The sequence below is a fragment of the Leopardus geoffroyi genome, chromosome E3 (genome assembly GCF_018350155.1).
Source record: "Leopardus geoffroyi isolate Oge1 chromosome E3, O.geoffroyi_Oge1_pat1.0, whole genome shotgun sequence".
Classification (NCBI taxonomy): domain Eukaryota; kingdom Metazoa; phylum Chordata; class Mammalia; order Carnivora; family Felidae; genus Leopardus; species Leopardus geoffroyi.
The window spans coordinates 22,648,139-22,660,966 of record NC_059340.1 but is presented as its reverse complement, the minus strand read 5'-3'; the positions used below and the strand labels follow the sequence as shown (position 1 = coordinate 22,660,966).

Sequence of the window (12,828 nt, the reverse complement as noted above, 5' to 3'; positions counted from 1 at the left end):
TATTTGTCTGTCCCTTATTTCCCACTTTTTCCCTCAAAGATTATCCAGAGTAGTTCAATAGTGTCATTTCAAATTCTTACAATACTCTGGGTGCACACTCGGGGAGAGAAAAAAGTAAATACATGTTGTGGGGACATAGTGTGCACAAATCCATCAGACCCTGTTTCCATCCCTTGTGCTTCAGATTCTATGTATATTCAGTTACCTGCATGTTTAGGAAATGGTATCTCCACCACTCTGTATTCCGTGGCATATGCCATTCAGCATGAGGCAAAGCTGTCTTGCAATACAATAACACCCACCTGTTAAAATAGTTCCAAAAATCATGGGTAACTGTTGAAGTGTCTTCCACATCTCAGCCATTGCAAAATTCTGCTTCACCTGTGGAAGCTGGTTTTGGCATGCCGCAGTCAATACAGATGTGTATTTACAACAAATCGTTTTGACCCTTTGCAAATTACAGGACCGCAGGACCAATTAGCGGTTTATCAGCTGAAAATGCCTTAAAATATATACTACCATGTAAGTCCTGGTTTTTCAAAATAGTACTTTTCACCAGAGATGAATCCGGCTTGTGATCAAAATGCTCTAAGTGTTTAGAGAAAAATAAAAAGATCAAATCAACAGGCAGTGATGTTAATCTGAGTCAAAGGTCTGCTGCACAGCATAATAATTGCTCTTCTCTGCTTTTTCGCTCTGTGGTGAGTGATGGCTCAGCTCCCGTGTGCTGGGGGGATGGCAGGGGTTAGGTTCCAAGAGATCATAAGGTCTGAACCAAGGAAAATTCATGCTGGGCCACCTCCAAAGATGATTTTCCAGTCGCAGTCCCTGGGGCTGAGCTGCGAGGCCTTCCCTTTAGCCTAGGTAATGGAGAGTCCCAGCCCAGCGCTGTGGACTTTCTCCAAACTGTCCAAAAGCTGGAAGATGCACTGGAGCAGGAAGGAGGGTGAAAGTGTAGTGTGATCAAGGTGGGCTTCCCTGAGAAGGTGACATTTAACCCCAGGTATAAAGGAGATGAGGAGCCAAGCCAGGCAGCTACTGGGAGAAAGATCATTCCAGACAGGGGGAAAAAAACAGCAAGTGCAAAGGCCCAGTGGTGGGATGTGACTGGGGTGCTCAAGGAGCAAGGGAGCCACTGTGGCTGAAGAGGATGAGCTCAGAGGAGCAAGTACCTCAGTCGAGGGGGCTAGACACCAGATTGTATGAGGCCTTGAAAGATGCTGTAAGAACTTTGACTTTGACTCTGGGTGAACTGGAAGCCTTTGGAGGTTTTAAGCCCACAACTGACATGTTCTTCAGTTTGCCACGGTCTGGGTTTCCTCCTCAATGGAGTTCTTTGCTGCTTGATAAAAGGAGTGCTTTGTCCTGTGACCTCCCTGGCTTCCCGCAGGCACGAACTTCGACCCTAGTCTTCTAAGTTTTTGCCTCACCTTGCCCTGGTGCTTCTAGAAAACTGGTCACAGTGGAATAGCACCTCTTCACCCTCATCTTACCTCTTCCCCTGAAAGCAAGCTCTTGGCCCCTTACTGTTTTCAGTATTGCATCTCTTATTGTGGGGAAATGGGGTGGATGATAGTGACATGGAAGTTTCTAACGTTTAGCGAATCTTGCAAAATTCTTAGACTCACCCCTCCCAGTGGGCAGCCCCTCCTAACTCAGATCCTCGCCCTTCTCCAGCCCAGGCTAACGCCTTCTCCCGGGCTGGTCCCTCTTCTCAGCCTGGAGATCCAATAGGAGGTGGGAAGTGAGTGGTTTGCAGCCGGGGCAGATCCATCCTGGATCCCCTGCTCTCCAAGTCCTTACCGAGCACTTACTGTGTTCTAGGTGTTGAGGACTCAGCAGAGAGTAAAGTAGACAAGTTCTCATCTTTGGTAAGTCCAGAAATGCATAGGAAAGATGCTGAGAGAGTGTATCCAGGTGAACAGACCAGGATGTCTCTCGGACCAGATGACTCTCAGAACATGGAGTAAGGGTCCTGTATTAGTCACGGGGAGAAGGGGCTTGCCACAGAACGTTCTCTTCGGGCTTGTATGTCTCCAAGGAGCCTGACCTACAGTAAGGGCTCAAAACACATTTGCCAGATGCACTCACTGAAAGGCTGTGTAGGTCACACAGAGGAGAACTGACTTCTCCTAAGTGCTGGGGGCTAGAGTAGAAACGAATTCAGAGTTCCTGGTTTCTTATCCTTAAGCAGAGGGGAAAGAAAGCAGGACAATAGCCTACTTCTAGAAAAATCCATGGAGACAAATTCAGTGACTACACACATTGGTTAAAATTTTCAACTGTCTTTTAAAAAAAAAACCTGGATATTTGATTTTTGTCATGTTTTTTGAGTGGCATATTTTTCTTATTGTATTTTCTTAAAACACTGGTAACATACAAGTAACACAAAACGCATTCTCAATATAAACTTTTAAAACAAAACAGGCCAGGCAAGCTTTCCTCTGTGCTGGATCCACATCACTGGAATCTCATCCCCTTGCCCCGAAAGGACTATTACTTCCAGTTTGGTGAATTTGTAATAAATATCATTTCCCTATCTTTGTGCTCTACTGTGTGAAAGAGATGGGAAAGGGTGTGTTTTTCTCCACCGGTTCAAATTCTTCACAATTTACTCAAAAAGCTTTTAAAAATTATCTTATAATTTATGAAGGCATTTAATCATGCGCATTATGTTTAAAATTAGATCATGTAGAGGCGCCTGGGTGGCTCAGTCAGTTAAGCATCCGACTCTTGATTTCAGCTCAGGTTTTGATCTCAGGGTCAGGAGTTTGGGCCCCGCGTTGGGCTGCTCGCTAGGCATGGAGCCTACTTAAAAAAATTAAATCATCCAGAAGGGCTTTTAATGACAAGCATCTGCCTCAGGGGTGCTTACTCCCCCTATCCCAAGGTCTCTTCCTCAGAGCAAGATTTTTGTTTCCTCTTTAACCATTTCTGATTTGGTTCTCCCAGTGGTTACATCTGTATGTCTAAATAACATGTTTATCCTCTATTTCTTGATTTACAATCTATCGACTTCCTGCCATAATAGAGGAGGATTAGCTAAATCACTCCACCCTCTGTATTGATTACCTTTCCAATTTCTAAAGATAACATAAATCTTTATTTCTTTCCCCATCCACCTTGGATAGAATGTCTCAGCTTCCCCTTTCTGGAATGACAGTGTCCACATTGTCCCTTCCACTCACCCATATCTGTTAGTTGTATTTTTACTTTTACATTGTCAAGAATTCATTCTGTTTGCATTTTGTTCTGTATCTATGCCAGTGCCCCCCATGCTGGGGCTACAGGTCAGTTCTGAAGTTTGAAAGCCAATGAAATTATTATGATTAGGTGGACAATGTTCAGTGCAAATCTAAGTTGTTTTCTAGGATTTCATTTTCCTTTTTGTGGTTTCAATGTCACAGTCTCATAGCCATTCAAAAAAAAAAAAGGTCCAAATGGAATCTTTTTTTTTCTAACACTTAACCAGTTGTTCAAAATCATGCCATATATTTATTTGCATTGCACTGTGCTTTTTGGTACAGTTTTCATTTTTCTTAGAGTTTCTGAGTGACTCAAAGGGTTTCTTAACAGGTTATTTCAGAGCAAAATTGTGCTTTTTAAATATAAGTCCTGTGGTGGAGGAAAGAACCTTCTGGAAAAGCTATTACCTACGCCCCTCCTTTTTTTCTGCTTTCCTAGTATAGTGTAGTAGTTAAGAGCTCACCTCTACAGTCAGGTTGCTTGGGCTCACATCCCAAGGTCAGCAGTATATAACAGTGCACGACAGTATACCAATGTTACTTAACCTTTCTGTGTCTCTTTCCTCATCGTAAAATGGAGGTTCTTACTGTACTACTCAGAGGTTGCTATGGGTATTTGATGAGCGAATATCTGTACAACACATAGAACAGTGTCTGGCACTGGGCAATGTCTGCCCATGTTCGTAGTTCTGTCCACAGCAAGGAATTCTCCAGGCCATGGTTACCACTATTCTGCTAGTCCCCTCACCCTCACAAATCTTCGCATCTTTGCTTTCTAGGAGCAAAGCCAGTGATACAGCTGACGGAGATCCTACCAAGGAATCAGATTCATGGTCTCTAGTGACACATCTTTAATTTTTTTTAATGTTGTATTAATTTTTGAGAGAGAGAGAGAGAGGCAGAATATGAGCAGGGGAGGGGCAGAGAGAGGGGGAGACACAGAATTCGAAGAAGGCTCCAGGCTCTGAGCTGTCAGCACAGAACCCAACTAGTGATCTTAAGCCAGGTTCTTTTCATACTGGTTGATGAGGTGGTCAAAATTTTAAGAAATGTGTATTCTAGAATGTCCCCCAGATAAGCCACACTGAGGAATCATTAGTTCCATTAGAACCTTGATAAATAACAATAGCAGGTGCATGCTGAGTGTTTACATGCATTATCTCACTTAGTTCTCTCAAGGGCCCCATGGGGTATTACACCCATTTTACTGATGAACAAGGGGAACTCAGCATAGTAACTTCCAAAGTCTCACAGCTAGTGAGTGGTAGAGGTGGGATTCAACCCTGTGTGTTTCAAATCTGACAACTGAGATCCTTAACACTGTTGTGATAGTTCAGTGTTCTCAGAGCATGTGTTATTAACTCCAGCGGCTAAGGAAGGCCTCCCAAGACCATTTCATGGCCGCGAGTCTGCAAGGTCAAGACTATCTCAGAGCAATAATTAGATGTGATCCGCCTTTTTCATTGTGTTGACATTTGCACCAATGATGCCAAAGCCAACAGTGGGTGACACTACTGGAACCTGAGCTCGAATAAAGGCAGTAGCACCCATCCACACTAGCTGTCACTGTGTTTATCACCATCACTAACTCACAGTGCAAGAAAACACTAGTGTCCCTTCAAAGTGTCCTTATTAAATTTTATGAAATCTCAAACCTTACATGTAACAGCATGGGAAGCACACAAAAGCTCTTCATTGGCAAGCCAGGCTACACTGCTGGTCTCCAGCAAAGGCATTTGTGCAACTGAGTTGTGTGCTGAGCTAGCTGCTTTTTTTTCCCATGAAGCACCACATTCACTTGAAAGAATGACTGACAGGCAAATGATGGTTATTTGGTCTTGGATATTTGGCAGACATTTTCTTGAAAATGAGCTAAGTGATCCTGTCACTTCGAGGAAAACCACTGATGGCATTTGTTGCCAAGGGTAAAATTCAAGATTTCAAATGAAAATTACAATTTTGCTTGTATCTGCCCCTGTGAGTGAATGTGATTTTTTTTTATATTGTGTCAAGAAATGTGCCAAATTTGGAAGACCCGTGTAACTCAGTGAACCAATATTTCTCAAAGGACCAATGCATCATGTTAAAAATTATTTCTGGGGGTGCCCAGCTGGCTCACTTGGTAGAACACATGACTCTTGATCTCTCAGGGTCATGAGTTCAAGCCCCTTATTGGGCATGGAGCCTACTTAAAAAATTATCCCTGGGTAAAAGATTTGGTCAAAATATAGGATTAGAACAAAGATTTTAGTGGGTAAGAACATGAAAAGTTAATTAATATGGTTTCAGATTCCACATAGTCACCAGCCTTTAAGAAATCAGTTCTTGTTGAGTTTTGGTGTCGTATCAAAGAAGAATATCTACAATCATGTCTGAAGGCTATTCAGATACTCGTGTGAGGCTGAACCACATATTTGTGTGAGGCTGCGTTTTCTTCCTGTGCTTCAACCAAAACATTTGGCAGCAGGTCAAATACAGAAGTAGATATGAGAACCTGTCTTCTATTAAGCCAGACATTAAAGAGATTTGCAAAAATGTAAAAACAAATAGCACTCCTCTACTTTTTGGGGGGAGGGAGGGTGGTAAATATCGCTATTTTGCATAGAAATATGTTGTTTGTATTAACATGCAGTCGAGTTTAATATTTGCAAAACGAATTTTAAAATAAATATTTCTAAATTCTCTGAGTTTTATTTTCCGAAACAGGAAATACTGGTAAATATAACCCACGTTAACAGCAGCTCAGTAATTTGCACAAATAGAAAGGGGTCCTGAGATCAAAAACGTGGAGAATGGCTGCTACAGCTGTTATTTTAATTTTGTTGACAAACTTCCAGTGGCTGAGGAGAGAACCTGAAGGAACCATTTTCGTACTTCCTCCAGAAGATTTCCTTCTAGTTGTGCCTTATCTTCCCCACTGGGAGATGAAACAGTCCCCTTGGCGCGTTCCAGTCTCTCTGCTCTGAGTTCTCTTTTGCTGCAGCTAAGCTCCACCATTGTTGCACCACCACTGGGATGTAAGAGGCAACGTGAGGTTCCAGCAAGCACGGAAAGCAATGTCTTTGATTAAAATGCAACCCTGCTGGTAGAACGCCCGACAGGGCCTGGAGGATTCATTGCGCCTTGTGTCTTTGTTCAAGAACACCGACAAAGCTCAGCCACGACTCCACAGAGAGCTGGAGGCTCGGGATCTGTTGAGAGACACCTTACATGTGAGACAAAGCAAAGCACAGGAAAACAGAGCTGAGTCCTCAGGTTTTTAGCGGATGGGGGCTTAAATGTATAAACTGTCTACCTTCTACCTATAATTAAAGGACCCTGTGCGTGAAGATGGAGAGTTTAGGGGAGGGAGGGTGCTGCCAGGCCTCCAGAGAACAGACATTGCTCCTGGCCGGTCCCAGTGCTGGGCCCTGGGAAGCAAAGTGAAATGCAGAATCAAAGGGTATTGAGGATGCTTCCAGGAATGTCTGTTCCTGCTGGTTTGCTGTTTGGCCAGCCCTGCATCCATCCCCACCCCCCCTTTTGATAACAGTATTCTAATCTACTTTGGGGGCTGCCCCATCGCTCTATCATTCTGTCCTCTCTGTCCATGTGGCACCAACCCCGGCCTGGCTCTCAGGATGAGCATGTGACCCAGGAATAATCTTGAAGATTATCATAAGGTATCAAGAGTTTATGCCAAGGCAGTGGTTCTCAACGGGGTGGTTTTACCCCTTGGGGACATTAGTAATGTCCGGTGACATTTTTGGTTGTCAGGACTTAGGTAGGGGTGTAGGCAAGCACTGGCAGGTGCTGGGTGAGGCCAGGGATGATTTCTAAGCATCTTGCAATGCACAAGACAGTTCTCACAGCAAAGAGCTTTCCAGTCCCCAGTGTCAACAGTGGCGACTGGGGTTGAGACACCTGACTGAAAGAAAGATAATGAGAAGCCATTGAAAGGTTTGGAGCAGAGGAGTGATGTGGTCTGAACTGACTTTTTTTTTTTTTTTTTTTAAGTATAGTCAGGTGCTATGTGGAAACAGATTTTAGAGATTTAAAAGGGAAGCAGAGAGATTAAGCCATGGGGCTATTACAACAACCCCAGTAAGAGAAGACTTTAGAAGCTTGATCTGGAAATGCATACTTAGAAATTGTCAGCGGCAAAATGTGAAAATACATTTGTGAAAAAAATTTCACATTTTGGGTGTGAAAAATAAGAGAACAGAACCAAAGACAAAGCCTTTCAAGCGACCGTGTATAGAAGTGAAGTAGTAATGATAATATCTAACACTGCTTGAGAATTTATGTGCCAGCTACTATGCTAAGTAATTTATGTGATCACATTTGACCCTTTTAACAATGCTTATCGTCCTCATTTTACAAATAAGACAACATAGGAATGGAGAGGTTAGGTAAGTGGCCCAAAGTCATACTCCTAGTTATTATCTGAGACAGAGTTTGAACTCACAACACGACTCCGTGGTTTTTCCTTTTAACCACCAAGCTGCTTCCTCCCTGGGCTGAGAAGAATCTTCCAAAATAAAAATTACAGGGGCGCCTGGGTGGCTCCGTCATCTCAGATCATGATGTTGCAGTTCATGGGTTTGAGCCCCACATCGGGCTCTGTGCTGACAACTCAGAGCCCAGAGCCCAGATCAGATTCTGTGTCTCCCTTCCTCTCGCTCTCCTTATCCCCCGTTTGTGCTCTGTCTCTCAAAAATAAATAAACATTTATTTTTTTTTAATTTTTTTTAATGTTTATTTATTTTTGGGAGACAGAGAGAGTGTGAGCAGGGGAGGGGCAGAGAGAGAGAGAGAAAGTCACAGAATCTGAAGAGGCTCCAGGCTCTGAGCTGTCAGCACAAAGCCCGATGCGGGGCTCGAACTCACAAGCTGTGAGATCATGACCTGAGCCGAAGTCAGGCGCCCAACTGACTGAGCCACCCAGGCATCCGAAAATAAATAAACATTTAAAAAGAACTAAGAAAAATTACAATTCTCTTAAGAGCTGAAGGATGAAGGGGAGTTATAGAGATGAAGGAATAAGGTGGTTGTTCCAGACAGAAGGAACGGCAGGCACAGAGGTCTCAGGGCTAGAGAGAGTATGGACTAATAGGGAAGCCTAAGCATTTAGTAGTGGCTAGAGGCAGGTGTAAATTCACAGGTGGGGTGAGTCCTGAGAATAGCAGGAGCCATTCAGATCTGTGGAAGGTATGTTAAGTTTATCCTGGGAGCAAAAGGAGCCCTTTGGAACATTTACAATGTAAGTTTAAAAATCTGATATGATAAGGTTTTCATTTTTGAGGCTCATTCTGGCTGCAGTGTGGACAATCAATGGGAAGAAGAATATCTGAAGGCCAGTTCAAAGTCCTTCTTGCAGGGGTGCCTGAGGTAGCTCAGTTGATTAAGAGTCTGACTCTTGATTTCAGCTCAGGTCATGATCTCACAGTTCATGGGGTCAAGCCCCACATAGGACTCTGCATTGAAACTGTGGAGTCTGCTCAGTTTTCTTGCTCTCCCTCTCTCTCTGCCCCTCCCCACCCCTCAAAACAAATAAACATTAAAAAAAAAAAAGTCCTCCATGCAATAATCTAGGTTCAGTGATGGATTTCCCCATTGGGGAAGTGGCAGTGGTGACAGAGACATTGGCTATCGCTTTGGGAGATGCTTAAAAGCTGGAATCAACAGAATTCCCTGTTGAACATCAAGGACAAGGGAAAACAAGGTCAGGGGACTCCTATGTTTCTAGCTTTAACCTCTGCATGGATGGCGAGGCCTTCTATTGATGGAAAGTTTGTAGGGGGAGCTGGTAATTAGGTTTTGAACATGATGAATTTACAGCTTCCCATCTAACGTTCGAGTGGGGGTGTTAAGAGGGCCACTGGATGCACTAATGCTGAACTCAGAAGGGATGTTTTATCTAATTTCTTCCCCATATTCATCCTGTATTTCTTGATCAGGAAACACTCAAACACGGACATTCCAACCCCTGCTAATTCTATCACAGACAGCCAGCGAAAGGTTATTAGATGAGGTGCCATGTGACGGAGTAACTGATGTTAAAAGTCTGAATGCAACCCCAGGAGGTCATTGCCAGTCTAATTGGGCACAGATAGAGTTTACTGGGTCATGGAAAGCAAGTCGTGTGTAACCATTGTTTCAGCCCTTTATCCTTTCATTTCTGATTTATCATCCGGTTTTGGGTGAACATTAAAGAATCTATTCATAAATGGTGACCTTTTGAAATTTGAAATGATGGTCTCAGCTAATTTCCATTCCAGCCCTGGGGCTGCTGCTTGAAGGTCATGAGCTTGAAGCTCCGAACTTGTCCCTAGTCTGTGCTCTCAACCAGTATTTGGAAAAGGGCAGTGTTGTCTTCATCCTTAAAAGTGCCCATCATTTGATGAAGGATCGTCATTCATAATTCTGTGACCACACACTGAGGATGAAAAATGTACTAAGTGCCGAGTCTGTGTTAACAGCAAGACCCAACTGTTCTGGTGAATTTGGGAACATATTGTCTGAGCTCATAATAGGATAATAATACTGTTGTATCGTATAGAATTCATTCAATTGTAAGTGACAGAAAACCCAATTCTAATGGACTTAAGAAAAAAGAGACAGACAGACAGACAGACATTCAGAGAGATCTCTATTGGCTCACATAAGTGGATAGTAAAGGGATGGCTTCACACAGGGATCAAACTCACAAGTACAGAATTTCTCTTACCATTCTCTCTTCCTCTCTGTTGACTTCGGTTCATAGTAGCACAGGAGTGGGGCTTTGTAAACTGTCCCCGCATGCCCCGAGGGCAAGGAGAGACCCAAGAAAGAGGCAGACCACTACAGATTGGAAGGTGGTAGTTTTAATAGGCAAGGGAACTTATATACAAGGCTTGTCTTGAGCCGGCCGCAAGACAAATTATTCTCTTCATTGCCCGCCAGAATCGTAAAAGTTTACTTAGAGGCCTTATAACTGGGTTCAGTCACATTTTCAGTCCAGAAGGTCTCAACACCACCTTACTCTCTCAAGGTTATGTCCTTGAAAATGGCTTCCACTGTGGGGACAATGAGCAGAGCATACATTCCAAAGGTGGGGGTGGGGGTGGGGGTGGGGATGGGGGTGTGAGGAGCCTCCAATTGCCTGGGTCCAATTCATAAGTCAACTGGCAGCCACATCCTCTCAATGACCTCCTCCAACAATGAGAGACTCACGGATACAATATGTATGAAAGCAGCTCTCAGGGTTAGATTCTTCTATGCTTGAATCCAGCATTAGTGTAGGAGTGTCTTTTGCAGCAACTACAAGCCTCATTTCATTTCATAGGCTCTGATTAGGTCACATGTCCATTACTGACCCAATCACTGTAGACCAGAGGTCCCACGGGGCTGATTGGCTCAGGCCCAGTCTTTTAACCTTGGAGTAGGAGAGGCATAGATCCCCAGAGATAATTATGATGATAAACAACAAACATTATTGATTAGCTAGTACATGTTGGGCACTGTTCTAAGTGGTATGCTTCCTGTAACAACACTTTGAATTATCCACTGTTGTTATCACCCTTCTAATGATGAGGAAAGCCAAAATACAGTGAGGTTAACTAAACTGCCCAAGGACCCACAGCTGGTAAATGACAAAACCAACGTACAAACAGCCTTTCCAGAGACCCACAGATGGGAAGTGATGGAGCCCCGATGCAAATTAAGGCAGCCTCTAACCACAGCCTGGGCTTTTAACCCTAAATAAGGATCAGGTCACCAGATGTCTACCTTCACTCAATGCTTTACAGTTACAGAGCTTTCATCCATGACTTCATTTTTCCTCCCAACTTTAGTAACGACACAAGACTTGGGAGCATTATCCTCATTTTCTGGTGAGAAAATTGAGGTTCAGGCTGAGTGGTTTGCCCCAAGTCAAACATCAAGTAAACAGCGGAACAAGAACTGATACCCCACACCCATCCTTTCTGACCCTGCAATAATGGAGCCTAAGAGCTTAATAAATGTTTGGGAAACCACAAAGGCCTGGAAACTCGTATTGGGCTCATAGCAAGCTAATCCTGAAGGCTTTATACCCCTCTCCCGCCTCCATGCTACTTTCCTCCTGTGTTTGTTGTAAGCAGTAGGAAAATACCAAGTACTTGGACACAAAGTTGCCCTAGATATTTAAACTGCAAATTACACTATTTATGAATTACGAAATAGTTCATCCACATGGAGTTGAATTATGACCTTTATCTTTTATTAAACGCACGCATACACACACACACATACTAGAACTGTATCTGTTTCTGGATTTTCTATTCTTTTCTTTTAATCTATATTTTTATTTCTGAGGCTCTATCACTCTGTTGTTTGAACTAATATAGCTTCATGAGACTCTTAATACCAGAAGGTCATGTTCTTCCTTACCATGCTTCTTTATCAACATCTTCTTAGTTCTAATGTTTTGATCTTCCCTGTGAATTTTCTGACCATTCTATCAAGTTGCCAGGAAAACTGGGATATTAATAAAAATTTAATTAATAGACTTATTTGGGCACAATTGACCTCTTTCAAACATCGAGTCTTCCCCCATTTAAAACATAATATATATCCCATTTATTAATGTTTTATGTATTTTAGAGAAGTTCCATTTTCCTCATTCAAGCCTGTATGTTGATTGGGCACATTGTTTGTAGGTAGGTTTTATATTTTTGGTTACTAACGTTAATGGGTGGTGTTCTCCAAGATATTTTCTAAGTGGTTAGTATTACTAATATGAAGAAGCTAGTGATCAGTAATTAATCTATTTGTAAGTTGCTTGAACTTGGTTAGTGGTGCTATCTGCACTGTAATTAAATTAATTTGGTTTTTCAGGTAAACAGTCATATCATCTGCAAATAGTAGATAGAACTTTTTCTCCGCCTGCTGTTTCTCCTTCGAGGCTTAGAGAATAGTCAAGGCTTAGTTAGAGGCTTAGTTAAGTAGTGGTGATGCTCAAAAGTCACCTTGCCCTGCTCCTAACTGTAATTGTAATGCTTTGCAGACTGTGTTTCTCAAAGTGTGGTTGCAGATTTGGATATAAATCATAGAATTTGTACAAAGCTGGCAATCTGCATTTTAGCAGACTCCTAGGGGTGATTCCTGCTCCCCCTAAAGTGAACAGCTAGCTGCTCCAGGGTTTCACCGAGAAGCCTGGCATCTGCTATTGGCGTGAAGTGTTTTCTTTACCATGCTCTGGAGTTCCTGTCACTGTGTAGCTAAGTAAGCATTTTAATTGGGCATGAAGGTTTCCATTTTTGGGTATCTATTGACATGGCTAGCTTTCTCTCCTTTGGCTGGCTAATAGGCGAAGGTAGTGCCTTTCATATTAGCCAACTATCTTTCATTCCTGTGATAAATCTGTTTGAGACATACTTAATTTTCGATAATGCTGAAATAGATTTGCTAATATGTAAATAGGGTTTTTCTCTGTATTTGTCTGAAATTTGCCTTTTTGTGTGCTCCTGGTGTCAAGTTTTGGAATCAGAATGGTAGTAGCTTGATAAACTGATTTTCTATGTTGTGACGTAGATTCTGCAGCATGGAAACTTTCATGTAAAACCTTCTGGGCCTGGGGCTT

General features: G+C 42.8%; 1 protein-coding gene across 2 annotated transcripts in view; it reads left to right on the top strand.

Annotated features, from left to right (window-relative positions):
- Positions 1–12,828, top strand: part of CACNG3 (calcium voltage-gated channel auxiliary subunit gamma 3) — an 84,129-nt gene that overhangs the window by 13,577 nt on the left and 57,724 nt on the right. The gene's annotated exons all lie outside the window — the stretch shown is intronic.